This window comes from Elephas maximus, chromosome 25 (assembly GCF_024166365.1).
Source record: "Elephas maximus indicus isolate mEleMax1 chromosome 25, mEleMax1 primary haplotype, whole genome shotgun sequence".
NCBI lineage: Eukaryota > Metazoa > Chordata > Mammalia > Proboscidea > Elephantidae > Elephas > Elephas maximus.
The window spans coordinates 37,823,772-37,836,461 of NC_064843.1; the positions used below are offsets into that span (position 1 = coordinate 37,823,772).

General features: G+C 50.0%; 1 protein-coding gene across 2 annotated transcripts in view; it reads right to left on the reverse strand.

Annotated features, from left to right (window-relative positions):
- Positions 1-5,555: 5,555 nt before the first annotated feature.
- Positions 5,556-12,690, reverse strand: part of HM13 (histocompatibility minor 13) — a 51,870-nt gene continuing 44,735 nt past the window's right edge. The window contains exon 14 of one of the 2 annotated variants that reach the window (XR_007515448.1): positions 5,556-12,679. The gene's annotated coding sequence lies outside the window, so the exon portion shown is untranslated. The remainder of the gene's footprint in view (positions 12,680-12,690) is intronic. The other variant, XR_007515450.1, reaches the window with a different exon arrangement.

The window sequence follows — 12,690 nt, forward strand, 5'->3', positions numbered from 1 at the left end:
TGGCTCCACAGCTCAGTGATGTGTGTGTGAGTGCCAGTCGCTTCGTCTCCTCATGTCTCAGTTTCCCCATTTGTAATAGCGGGGATGGTAAGGGGCCCCATCTCTATGAAGATTAAATGAGTTAAATCACATAAAGAGCTTAGAGCAGTGGCTGACACAGCACTCAGCCAACGCTAGTCATGGTTACTCTCCGCCCCTCCTGGTAGTGCCAAGCCAGTAGCTGCGGAGTCAGTTCTGACTGGGACGACCCCATGTTTGTCGGGGTAGAACTGTACTCCATCGGGTTTTCAGTGGCTGCTTTTTCAGAAGTAGACCTCCAGGCTTTTCTTCCAAGGCGCCTCTGGGTAGCCTCAAACCTCCAGCCTTTTGTTAGCAGTCAAGGGCATTAACCATTCACACCACCCAGGGACTCCTTTCTAGAGGTTGTTAATTGCTCTCCAGTTCATTTGTGTAGGACAGAGTAGAACTACCCCAGAGGGTTTCCTAGGCTGTAATCACTTTTTTTTTTTTTTAAATCTTTATGGGAGCAGTTCATCAGGTCTTTTCTCCCATGGAGGCTGGTGAGTTCGAACCACTGACCTTTTGATTAGCAGTGAAGAGCTTAACCGTTGCGCCACCAGGGTTCCCTGTTAAATAATTGAATGTATGTTCCACCACTGAATTACAGAACTTTAGAATGATGAAATGCCAACCATTCATCCCATAAACAAGTAATGCCCACCTACTTTGTCCTGAGCACAGTAGGGAAAGAAAGAACAAGAAGCAGGTTTGTACTTTCAAGGAGTCTCAGTTAGCTGGGGTATAACCAAATGGGAATAAACACAGCAGCCATGCACCTCATGGCTGCTGTGTCTGCATGCTGGGGACCCAGAGATGCAGGGGCAAATTAACCAGTGAACAAGGTACACAAGGGCTTGTGTTTACTTATTAATCTATAGTGCACAATTTGACATGGTGAAACAAGTGAAATTGTGCACTACAGATTGGTAAGGAAACACAAGTACACCTGTGTGTACCTTGCTTGTTGGGTGATCCATCCCGGCAGAGATGCCACCAACGTGCAGGTGGCTGCCAGCCCAAGGGGCGCTTTGTAGGACTTAGAAATTGCAACCCCATACTTTGGGTGGATGCAGCCCTCTATGACACTATCTGTAACATTTTTGTGCTGCATACAATCTGCTCGATGGCCCTGCAAACGTGTTCTGAGCCTGGGGAGCTCAGTGTGGTGGGGGAGACAGACTGTAATCAGGCAATCACCTCTGACGAGTACCACTGCTGTGGTAGGGAAGCACAGTAGTGGGAGATGTGGCCCCGGGGAGAGACTACAGGTCAGCTAAGGGAGGTCGGGGAGGTCTTCCTGCAGGAAGAGGCAATATGCCAGCTGAGATGAAAAAAGACACAGAACGGCAAGGCAGATGTTCTTGAGTCCCAGCATTTGCACATCTGGGATGTATGCAAGAGACAACGACATATTAACCTGCAAAAACCTTTAAAGCCTGATAATATAAAATGTTGGTCGAAGATATGGGAAAACAGAAACTTCCCACGGGTGTGTAAACTGGTATGATCACTTGGGAGCTCAATTTGGCAATATTGAGTAAAAGTGAACATTTGAACACCCTATGACCCAGCAATTCACTTCCATGGCCATACCCTGAAAGCCCTGCACACAAAATGCAGAAGAGGTGGGCAAGTGGCTGCCGTACAATAGCAACAAATTGGAAGTACTTATTTGTCCAATAAGAGAAATAAAACGACAGTGGAACAGTATACAACTGTTAATAGAAATAAACTAGACCCATACATATTCTGCTAGATGGAGAATGATAAAAAGGTGTAAATTTTACGACATACACACAAACGATACTATATGTTGTTCATGAATACATTTATTTGTAGTAAAAAAAAAAAAAAGTGCCTCTGAGTCGATTCCGACTCATAGTGACCCTAAAGGACAGAGTAGAACTGCGCCATAGCATTTCCAAGGAGTGGCTGATGGATTTGAAATGCTGACCTTTTGGTTGGCAGCCCAACTACTAACTGCTGTGCCATTAAGGCTCCATTTGTAGAAAACGCACTAAAAAAGAAACGGAAAAAAACATGGCCTGTAAAAAAACATGCCCAAGTCATATTAATAGGGGTGGTGAATTGTTTTGGAGAAAAGGGAAAGGAATCTGGTTAAAAGGAAGACTAGCATTATCCTTAACGTTTTATTCTTTAAAAAAAGGGGTGATAGAGCAAATACAGCAAACTGTCCACAGCTGTCAGCTCTGGGCAGCCGGAATATGGTATTTCTAACACAAATCGCTATATTTCTCTATAATTTTTAAATTTCACAAAATAAAAAGTTAGGCGAGCACCGGGGGCCTTCCAGGCAGAAGGGCCTTCACACAGGTTTGAGGGGTAGAGATGGATGAGGTGCGCAGGGGAACCCCGAAGTGTTCCGAATTGGAGGAAGAGGTGGAGGGTGGTAGGTTCGCAAACTGGCCCTTGAGAGGAGTGGGGTGGGCAGAGCGCCATGGCCGCCCTTTGCTCCAGCAGCCTCGGGCTGTGACTTCGGGCCAAGCCGGGCGGGAGAGGCCCCGAACCCCGGGCTTTGTTCGGGGTCCTCACGGGCCTGAAAGGCGTTCCTGTGCACGGTGCCCCGCCCCTTGGGGGACGCCTTGGGCCGGACCCGCGCCTGCGGCAGATGGGCCGCTCCTGCTTCCCGCGCTCGACCCGTGGGAACCTAGCCAGGACGGCGGGGGCGGGGGCGCCGGGAGCCGCCCCGGGGGACCCTCGCACAGATGGGCCGGGGGCGGCGGCAGATGGGTGCGAGGCCGGCCCAGGGCCGGTAGACAACGGCCGCAGGCAGATGTTCGAGGCCAGATGTTCGCGGGAGGGGGGCCTGGGAAAAACCAGCCCTCTTTACCGCCGCCCTGCCCCTGCGGCTGCTCAGGGCTGGCTGCGAGGAAGGTGAGGCTCGCGTGGCCACCAGCAGGGCCAACTGGAGAGGGGGACCCTGAAGGCAGGGTCTAGGGGTTTCTCTGGTGGGAGTTGTTTTCGTCCTGCCGCCCCTCCCCCAACCTCGACCTTCTGCCATCAGTATCACCATCATCGCAGCAGCAATGCTGGCTGACATTTATGAAGCATTCACCAAGGCTTTACATCATGATCTTATTTAATTCCCGAGGTCACCTCCTGCAGACGGTGCTCTAAGTATCACCTCCAATTTGAGGGACTATGAAAGTGGAGGTCCTGAGCCAGAGGCGACCTGCTCAAAGTCACACAGCAAGTATATATGTGGCAGAGCTGGCTAGGGGCCCAGGATTCTCTCAAAGGCTGTAGGTTCCTGTACACCCTTCCTCCTTTAGCTTCCTGAGTGCTAAACCCTTTACACACCTTCTTCATTCAACAAACATTTGCTGACCACCTACTGTGGGCCTGGCTCTGGGCCAGGGCCGAGAAATTAGTGAAGAGAACAGGTGGAAGTCCATGTCCTGCAGTTTCCACCCTGGGAAGGAGGTGGGCACACAATGAACAGGGTACGTGCAATACGTGTGATTTCATGTAGTCATCAATATTATGGAGAAAAATAAGTCAAGAAAGGGGGTAGGTGGGTTGCAACCTTAAATGGGGAGGGGGAAGTCAGCAAAGGCCTCCCTGAGAAGGTGTTATTTCAATAAATAACTCATTCCTTCACTTCTTTTAGCTATTGGGGAAGGAATATTACAGGCAGAAGGCACAGCCTGTGCAAAGGTACTGAGGCACAGGTGTACCTGGCATGTTCAAGGAGACCTGTATGACAGCAGCCAGGCGAGCAAGGCTGAGGGGAAAGGAAGTGAGGTCAGGGACATGTTGGGTGGGGTGGGGTGAGGGGGCTGGATTATGTAGGGCTACGTAGGCCAAGGTCAAGTCTTTGGCTTTTAGTCTGGATGAGACAGGAGCCATGGGAAGGTTTGGAGCAGAGGAACGTTGTGACCTGACTTGTCGCACTCAGTCTCGACAACCCTGACCCAACTGAGGCAAGGTTATTATCCTTGCTGTGTGTGGGACACTGCCCTTGCCCTCTCAGATCTTGTGTTTCTCCATTGGCACAATGACTACTGTGGTTTAGATCATAGTTTATCTTTGAGTCTCTTGGGTGGGTTTCAAAATTGGGTGAATATGATGCATTTTTCTAGGGAAAGAATCTACATCATCTAACAGGTTGCCAAAAGGACCTGGGAGGGATGTCCAAAGATGTTCATAGCAGCAGTGTTTGTAAGAGCTAACGATTAGAAATTACCTAAATATCCTCCAACAGGAAAATGGTTAAATAAACTATGAAGTACCATGTGGTCGTGGGAATTCCTGAGACAGCAGTTCCACCTTCAGGAAGGTAGCCTAAGGATATACTCCAACACGTGGAAAATGATGTGTGCGCTGGAACGGCAGCTGAGAAGCAACCTGTGAGTTCATCACTAGGGGCTTGGTTGTACGAAGGATGTTCTGTCCACACAAGGAAGTATAAACAGCTGTAAAAGCTAATGAGGAAGCTACCTGGATCCGTACCAGTCACGTGCCAATGCCAAGATTTCCAAAGCATATTGTTAAGTGGGAAAAGAGAAGTTGCAGAGTATAGACTGCTACCACTTGTATTTAAAAAGAAGACGACACTGTATGCATTTGCTTGGATCTGCCCATTCTCTCTAGGAAACTGGTCACAATGGCTGCGTCTGAGGGGGAAGAAGGGAGACTTTAGTACATTTTGAATTTTGTACTATGAGCATGTATTTTCTATTAAAAAAATGAAGGGAGAACACTATGTCCCTGGGAATTTCTCCCACTCTGAGATTCTGTACTTTGGAGACATCTGCAAACAATGAGTTTGTTACTGGGTGGAAACCCCAGCTCCACATGACTCATACTGGGCCGAGGAACGAGAGACTGAGGTGGGAGAACAGGGAAGGCACCTTTATTTCGTTGTACAAGGAAATGGAGTCAGTCGGAGCTGCTGCTGTCAAGACTGCTCGCCAAGGGTGGGCAGACAAGTTACTTTTAAAGGGGTTTACAAGTAGGGAGTTCATCAGCAACATGCTTAATCATACCATGGAGGCGCAACGGGGTTTACGTATAACCTCCCTGCAAAAGCAGGATTCAAATGCAAAGCTGGGGGCAGGGGTGGGAAGCCCAGCAAAGGAAGCAATTTTTCAATACAACACTGTAGGGGAGGAAGCCAGGTAAAGAATACAGCACTGTGGGGGCTCTGTCTCAAGTGGACAAAACTCACCTGGGTGCATGATTGGGCCTGAGCACAGTTACAGCCACCTGGAAGTAGGACAGGCAGGCTTTGAGGTCCTGTCACGGGGCTAGGGGATCAGAGATGGGAGCATTTCCAGAATTCACCTTTTTTCTTTAATAGCTTTATTGAGCTATAATCCACCTATACAATTTACCCATTTAAAGTGTAAAATTCAGCGGTTTTTACTATATTCAGAGTTGTGCAACCATCACCACAATCAATTTTAGAACATTTTCATCACCTCCAGCTGAAACCCCATACCCATCAGCAGACACTCCCCGTTTCCCTCCAGCCTCCCCCTACCCAGCCCCTAAAAAAAAAAAAGCGACCATTAATCTACTTTGTCTCCGTAGATTTGATTGTTCTGGAAATTTCATTTAAATGGTATAGAGTACCATAGAGTCCTCTTTAGTGATTGGCTTCTTTCACTTAGCATAATGTTTTCAAGATTCACCAAAAATTTGCATTTAAATGCACAGAGATGCCAGCAAGCTGAAGTAGTGCTTAACTCTGGGGTTGGGGTGTGGGATCACATGGGGGACTCAGATTGAAGGTGCGCCTTCCTTTTGTTGTTTGACCTTCTGTATCGTTTGCCTTTTCATAATTGTATTCCTTGTATTAAAGGGATTAAAATGGTAACATCATTATAGAGAATTTGGAAATACAGATAAGCCCCAAACAAAATAAAAATCACTCTTAATCCCATAATATGCAGAGGAAAACCCCTGTTTGAATATTTAAGTGCAGAAAGGGGGGGGGGGGCGGGGGCTGGGCCTGGGCAAGGGTGCAGGGAAGGCAGTGGGTGCACTGGGAGCAGGATTTCCAAGATTCCATTTGGGAGGCAATGATTTTGATTCCCTGTTATTTTCTGTAATTGGTAATTGTCCCCTCCTCCCAGAGGTCGGCTGTGAATGCCCTCCCCTCCCCATCCCTTCAGTTATCACCAGGTAAAGGTCATTATTTCTGTATTTACTTGGGAAGTCATTTAGTTCATGGGCATGTTGGTTCCTGGGAGGTATAAACCAAACGGCAGTAATAATTCCAGTGTCAATCAGTTAAGTGCAAGCACAGTGCCTGGCACACAGTAGGTGCTTTACAGAATGCAATAAATACGCAAACTCCATAACTCAAAGAATAAAGATGAGTGCTTAAAATAATGGGTGCTGCATTCATTAATTCATTCCTGAGTTATTTCATTCATTCAATCCAGTTATTAAGTACCTAGTGTCTGCCAGGCTCTGGCCAAGTCCTGGGGAAACAGAGATGAGTAACATTTGGGTCTCGTTCCCTTCCTAGCTTCCTTAGCTAGGGTCATTATCAAATTCAATAATTGTGATGATGATGACAATGATAGAATGTAGTTAAGATTTCAGGCTCCAGGGTGAGGCAACACTGGGTTCAGGTCCTGGGTTTTCTGCTTTTGAGGCTGTGGTGCTTTGTGCAAACAGTAGATTCCTACGCTTCAGTGTTCTGCAGACAGGACCCTAGCAGTGCTGCTCCAAACAGTTGTGGTAGGGGTGCCCTGGACGAGACACCGTGCTCCACCCTGCCTGGTCCAGTGTAAGCCAGAATTGGTGGTGTACCTGAGAGTCCCTTACTAATCCCGCTCTCCATTGTCCAGTACCCCACAGTTCCCCGAGCCAGTTGCAACGTTCCCATGGGAATCCTTTCGGCCACGCTGTGACTCAGGTACCATCACCTCCATTTTGAGGATGAAGAAACTGAGGGTGCAGATTGCTGAGGACAAACAGGGAGTCTGAGGGCGTGGGTGTGATAGCTGTCTGACTCCCAGGACCAAGACGCAAATGGGGCTGGGAGGAGGGACTCTTCTTCCCTCCTTTCCCTGGGAAAATCCAACAGGTGGTGGGGCCAGAGCACTGGGGGCCATTGTGCTGGGCCTGGGAGGGTCGGGAGGCCCAGTGTGTGTCTGGGAGAAGATGGATGTCTTCATTACCATGTGAATCCTGGGAAGCCCGTGACCGGGCTGGGTGGTGGGTGGGCGTGGGCCCTGGGCGGGGGGCTTAGCATTCTCAGGCCAGGACCACACAGCGGCTGGGAAGGGGGTCCCCATGGAATCCTGAGGGATCCCTTTTTTTTTAAACAACAGATAATAGTATTTCCCCTCTTGTTTAAGTTCTTATTTTAGGACATCTCCATCCTGTGGGGCTTGAAGAGACAGATTGAAAACAGTCTTTTTTCCTTCTCAGTTGCAGCTTTCCCACTGATTCCGCCTCAACAGTTGAGTCTGGGCCTTTCACAGCAGAGTGCAAAAATCAGCATCTGCGGGGGTCATTTTTCAGATTCCCTGAATGGCCTTCCATTCACATAAAGTATTTCCTAAGTAAATGTAGGGTGATGAGTGAATAAGTAGCTAAGCAAATTGGGAGGAAAAGGTTTTAGGCTTAAAAATAGAGGCGCATCAGTTTGGCTGGTGCAGAGAGGACTGACAGGTGTTTGGGAAAGAGACTCCACGGTAGACAGAACAATAGTCATCAGCATGACGACAACTACACCAGTGAGTGTGAGTGCTCCATGCGTGCCAGCCACTGTTCTACAGGTTTTATCTCCCATTGACCTCGTGAAGTGGGGTGCTGTTGTTATTCCATTTTCCAGGTGGGGAAACTGAGGCTTCGAATAAGTTGGCTAAGGCTATAGGGCAAGACAATGACAGAGTCAGAATTCCAAACCCAGAGCGTCTCTTTCTGCAGTTTCTCCATGATGCCAGGGAGGCTGGTGGAGACATGGAGGCTGGGGAAGATCCAGGCAGAGAGCACAGACCACCTAACAAGGTCTGGCGTGCGCGCACGCGCGAACACACACACACACACACAAACACACGAACAGAAAGGTCGACAAACAAAGCCTTTGTAAACACAAATGCGATCTCTCTGTCTCCCACACACACATACACATTCATAATTGCACAGATAGAAACTGCTTAAGAGACAGGAGTCGTGCAGAAAGTTGCTCAGCCCCATCCCCGCTTCTCGACATCACACTTTACAAACCCATGCACTGTGTGCAGGAATACACACACACTTCATGGGCGCATTTCCATACTCATACCTCCAACAACTCACTCACAAACACACTTTGAAAACCCATGATCCTAAACACACCATCACCTCACACCCCAACACACATGTTCCTTCTGTCTGACACACGCCCATTGCAGGCACTCGCTCACAGATGTTCTCGTAAATACACATTCTTAAACACACCAAGATAGACACAAATTCATAAGCAGGTGTTCACAAACACAACCAGGTGGAAACACATCTACGACACTGTCGCACTTAAGATCCAACACCCTCACACTTACCCACATGCTTGTATGAAACCAAACACTTCAGAAGATTCTTACAAGACACACTCTCATAAAACTGTAATCATAATCCCACAGAGAACCTCTCAAGCAGAAAGGGTTCAGGTCAGACAAAAAGGGGCTCAGCCCCACCCCCAACTCCACGCCTGAGCGCCTGCATTCCAGCCTTGCCCCCCTGGGTTTTCTCTACCCACCCCACCATCTGTGACATGTGTGTTCTGTGCCTCTGTCTCCCCTCCCCTGCCCTACCAGCAAGGTAGGGCACCTGCCTAAGGTGGACCTTGAATACTGGAGCCTCAGCTGGATCCCCTCCCCTTGCTACCAGGGCAGATCCCAGGGACACAGCTTTGGCGAGGCCCGGGGAAGGAGGGGAGGAAGAGCCCATCACAGACCCCAGCGGGCCCCATCCGCCACGGCGGGGGTCGGCCTTCACATGCAGATGCCTGCTTGGCTCACCTGTTCAGCCTTAAAATGACAAAGAGGTAGGATGCTGTCTGGGTCTTAGGTGGGATGACTACTGATCGAAATGGGAAAAAAGGTTGTTAACTGTGGAAACAGTAGGTTTAAAATAGTTGGCACAGTAGATCTTATTTGGGTTTAAAAAAGCACATAATAAGCATATAAAAAATCTGAACATACCTATGTTTAGGTGTTAATAACAGGAATTCTAGTTTCTGGGAATATGTGGTGTTAATTATCCATTTTTTGCATATATTCTAATCTATTTTTTTTATAAGGTTTCTAGATAATAGAAGGCATTTATAAGGGAACATTAAATGACATAAAAAATGACAAGGGATTCGAATGCTTACAAGTTGGCTTCTCCCCTCGGGGCGCTAGGCTAGGCAGGCAGGCAGGCAGGTGGGGAGGAGCCCAACTAGGTGGCCTCAGGTGAGCCAGGACTTGGGAAGGCTCTTGATTGCTGTGTGACCTTGGGCAGGTCCCTTCTCCTCTCTGGGTCTTTATTTCCTAATGTGTATAATGGAGTCTCTCCACATGGGGGTGATGTGAGCATTAAGGACGTGGTGCGTGTGAACACTTGGAACGTGCTTCGCACACAGCAAATGCTCAATAACGGTAGCTGTTAGTTGGAATCAACTCGATGGTGATGGTTTTTTTTTTTTTTTTTTTTTTTTTAGTAGTAGTGGTAGTATTTCATGAAGGTTCTTGTCCACACTGTCCAGCGCAGATGGGGCACCTCCTGGGTTGGGTGCCTGCAGTGATGGGGACAGAGGAGTCTGAGGCTGGCTCAAGTGCAGATTGACAGGCACATAGGTCTGTGCCTGCACCCCTGTGGGCGCGTCACATGTAGGCTCGGGTACAAGTATGTGCAAACAGATTATAGGCCCTGGAACACCCCGGGGTGGGAAAATGCTGTTTCCACCTCAGTTCTCTATCCCCAGCGCAGTCATCCCCCCTGGTTCCCTTCACTGCAGACCTGCTGGGAATTTAGGCTTCTTTCTGGGGCCGGACCAGACCCAGAGATCTGGAGGTTGCCTTTGGACACTTTTAAGGGTGGAAGTGGTGCATGTTGAACGGTCCCCAAGGAAGAAAAGACCAGTAGGTGGAGCCAGGACACCTGGGTTTGTGGCCCTGCTCTGCTGCTGAGCGACGGCTGGATGACTTTGGGCCCACCCCCTGGCCCACTCCGAGCCCTCAGTCTCTATTGTTCAGCTACCTCCATAGCCCCTGCTCTTCATCACTATCAGAGCACCATCATCACTTGCCTGGTTCCTCATCCTTGGCTTCCTGGCCTTCTCTAGGTCTAATGGTCAGAAAGGACTAGGTCACTTCCTGCTCAGAATGCCCCCTTGGCTCCCCATTGCCTGCAGGAAAAAGCCTAACTGAGCTCCTTTGCCTGGTCCAGGAGGCCTTGTGAAATCTGCTCACCTCTTCACATCTTGGTCTCTCTCCTGTAGGTCTTTTCCCTCACCTCAGTCTGGCACCCCCTTTTCCTGGAAGGAGTGGTGAAGAGTGAGTGAGGGAGGTAAGCTTCCTCTCCTCACCACACTTCCAATGTCCAACAAATCTACATTCAGATCTCATCTCTGCCATTCCCATTGCCAATCTCATCTTTGCCACCCAGGGCGGGTTTCAGACACTCTATGTGTTCTAGAAAATGGTTAATTTTTTTTTTCTCCCCCTAGGGTTGGATTTATTTTTAAATTGTATTTGTTTTTGAAACGTATGTTCCTTTGGCTCAAAATTGAAAAGATACAAAATCTAACAAAGATTACATGTATAGCAAAAAATTCCTCCCAAGCCTCTCAGTTCCTTTGTGTGTTTCTTGCCCCCAAATAGCATCTTTCTTTTTTCACATTTGGATTGTTCCATAAACAGTTATCATCTATTGAGGATGCGCTATATGTGCTTTCCGTGGATTATTTCATGTAATCCTTACAGCTACCCATGAGGTAGATGAGGAAGCTGAGGCTCAGAGACGTGAAGACACTTGCCCCAAGTCACACAGCTGGTAAGCAGTAGACCTAAGATAATGGGCGCCATTTTGAAGTGGCTGCTACGTGCCAGGTGCACACGATTATGCCCTTTATATTCATTCATTCAACAAATACCTGAGAGCCTCCACGTTTCAGGCTCTGGGCCAGGTGCTGGGACTATAGCGGTGGGAGGAGAACAAAGGCTCAGACCTTGCAGAATTTACATCCCTGTGGGGACAGCCTGCGGCTGGGGAGGCGCTACTGTTTGCCTCATTTTCTGGGTAGGAGGAAAACCGAGGAACAGAGAGGGAAAGTGACTTCTCTGAGGTCACACAGTGATAGGAGCTGAGATAATCAGCTCCATTTTACTGATAGGGAAACTGAGGCACAGAGCCGTGAAGCGACTCGCCCAAGGTAAACCTGGCTAGTAATTGGCGGAACCGGGAGCCGAACGCTCTTCCCAGTCTGCCCCACCCCCGGGGCACTAGGCTGGGCGGTGGCGTGGGCCCTCGCCGTGGGCGCGGCTGGGAGACGCCCCTCCCCGACGGCCGGCCCCCTCCCTGGCGTTCGCATTCCTGGCAGCCTTGGCGGTCGTTTCCTGCCTGCGCCGCTGGGCGGGCGGCAGGCCCATCTGGCGGCCCCCACAGGGCGGCGCGGGGAGGCGGCCCAGACTCGCTGGAGCCAGGCGCCGGCTCGGGCCCCCTGCCCGCCTGGAGAGACCAGGTGTGGCCGCGGCGGGGGTGGGGGCGTGGTGCTTTCCTTCCTGACGCACCGGGCAGGATGCAGCCTCCTGCCCCACCTCGGCTCAGCCTCCCTCGAGCCGGCCCGGGATAAGGGGGAGAATTCAAGCAGTGGGAGGGGCAGCGGGCTCCGCCTCTGACCTCCACTCCTTGTGGAAGCCGGGGCAAGTCCCTCACCCCCAATAAAGGAAACCCCTATTTGTACAAGGACGGCTGACCTCTGACCTCCCGGATCTTAGAGGCTCCCACTTTTTGCCCCTCAAGGACCCCAGACAGGTTTGTGGGAGCCTAGAGGCTCCTTTCTTGCCTTACGTCATAACTCTTGACATTATCCGTTTCGAATCCGATTTCCCGATCAGAATCTCAACTTGGGGAGAACCGGCACTTGGCCTCTTGGGTTACCTGCTGTGACAACTTGGACAACTCGAACCTCCTAGGTGGTACCGAGGCCTGATAGAGCGCCTCCAGGCTCTTCCCAGACAGAAAGTTGGATGCGCCCTGGGAGAGAGGCTCTTACACATTTCACAGCTGAAGGAACAGGACAGAGTGGCCAAGACAAACCCAGGCATTTGGGGAACCCAGCGTCGCTATCAGACTCTGAGGTTGCCACCAGAGCCGTGGGGTGGGGGTGGGGGCGTCCCGGGCCGCAAGTCTAAGAGGGGCGCCAGAGGAGGCTGGCCAAGGAGGGGGCGCAAATTTAGAGATTGCCTCTGAGCACTCATTACCCTCCCTACGCCCCTGATTGCCACTCCCCCCCTTCTCCAACGCTGCCCCTAACAAAGGGGCTACCCCAAAGAAAGGGACGTGGTGGACATCATGGTCTTGGAAGCCAAGCCAGTGGGTTCAAATGCCCCCTGGGCACGTACTTACCGTCTCCCTGCGTCAGCTCCCGCATCTGTAAAATCGGTAGTACCTACCTCATAG